This window comes from Coturnix japonica, chromosome 1 (genome assembly GCF_001577835.2).
Source record: "Coturnix japonica isolate 7356 chromosome 1, Coturnix japonica 2.1, whole genome shotgun sequence".
Lineage (NCBI taxonomy): Eukaryota > Metazoa > Chordata > Aves > Galliformes > Phasianidae > Coturnix > Coturnix japonica.
Window position 1 is genome coordinate 111,255,868 of NC_029516.1, and position 1,575 is coordinate 111,257,442.

Sequence of the window (1,575 nt, forward strand, 5' to 3'; positions counted from 1 at the left end):
TTCCCTTCCCCCCTTCCCTTCCCTTCCCTTCCCTTCCCTTCCCTTCCCTTCCCTTCCCTTCCCTTCCCTTCCTTCCCTTCCCTTCCCTTCCCTCCCTTCCCTTCCCTTCCCTTTCCCTTCCCATCTCCCACACATTCTGCTAACTCTGCCTACAGTCACCGCCTGGCAAATGGACACAGGGCAAAAAGTATTCAGGGATGTTGTCCCCTGTCCCATTTCTACAGAGGTGAACTATACAGTCTAGATATGAACTACAAGATGTGGCAGAGGGCTTACCAAGAAGGGAACACACTTTTATTTCTACTTTTACCCTTTGCATAAGCATTCTGATACTATCAAACAAACATTCATGAAGCCTCTGAGAGACTCTGGAATACACAGGAATAAAATATTTATGTTTTCTGTTAGTTTGCATGCAGGCCTAAGGCTCATACCTGGATACAGCCTCATATTAAGATATAAAAATGTCAAACCAATTTTACCACTGGGAGTAGCTTGGTTTTGTTGGGAGCACAGAGAAATTCTTCAGTCATTTTCCACAGGCAGTTTCAGGGACTGTATTGACTCTGTTATTTATTGGGTTTTTTTATTTTTTATTTTAAGCAAATATTTAAATATGATTTTTATATATATAATTGTGCTGCAGTCAGGTTAGAATGGCTCCATTACTTTTTATCTCCTTGTCATTCTTTGATGTTATGGCACTGCAGTTTGTGCTACTGTAAAATACTCAATACTTAGGATTCAGATGATAAAACCCTTGATCATCTGTATCTCTCCTTGGAATCAACCTGCTGATAGAAGTCTGGATTGAATCTTTCATAAGTTTTCACTTTTATTAATTTCAGCTCCAAAAAATTGCATCTGGGCTCTGAAAATTAGTGTAGGTTGTTTCCAACCCTGTAATAGGTGCTTTATCTGCACCTATAACATTTACAGGTGGCCCAACCTGCAAAGGAGGTGCTCTCCTTTGGTATCTCATACAACCCTGATAAAGCGAGTGGAGAACACCAGGATTCCAGACTGTTATTTATCTGGAGTGTTTTGTCCAAGGGACATATCCTATTGGGTAAGAGGGCGAAATATTACTTACAAATGCATTTTGTTAATGGAATCATTGCATAGAAATGGAGCTGGTGTAATGGCTTGTCCATTTTGCTAGAATCTCCTAATCCAGCATGCTGTATAAAGCAAAACTGCTGTCACAGAAGCAACTGCAGCAAACACATCATGCTTATAGGCCAAGTGTGGAATGTGGGCCCAAAATAATCCAAGGCAAGAGAAATGGTGAATCTGAATCTAATCTCCTGATACTCTGACCACTGAGCAATGAAAGATGAGGACATCTGTTTTCCTCCCAGTCAGTAGTGCTTTGTGCCTCCAAACTCAAATGCTTTCTTAGCAGAATTATTTGGAGAATTTGACCCTTACTCAGAAAATATTTTGAGATAGTGCAGACAATGAATTTAGTACTTTGTGTGACTTTTATCTGAGCCTTATACATACAGATGCATGCCTCTGCTTGTTTTTACTGCTAGAGCAAAGAAAACATGTGCAGTCCTTTGAATTTCAGAG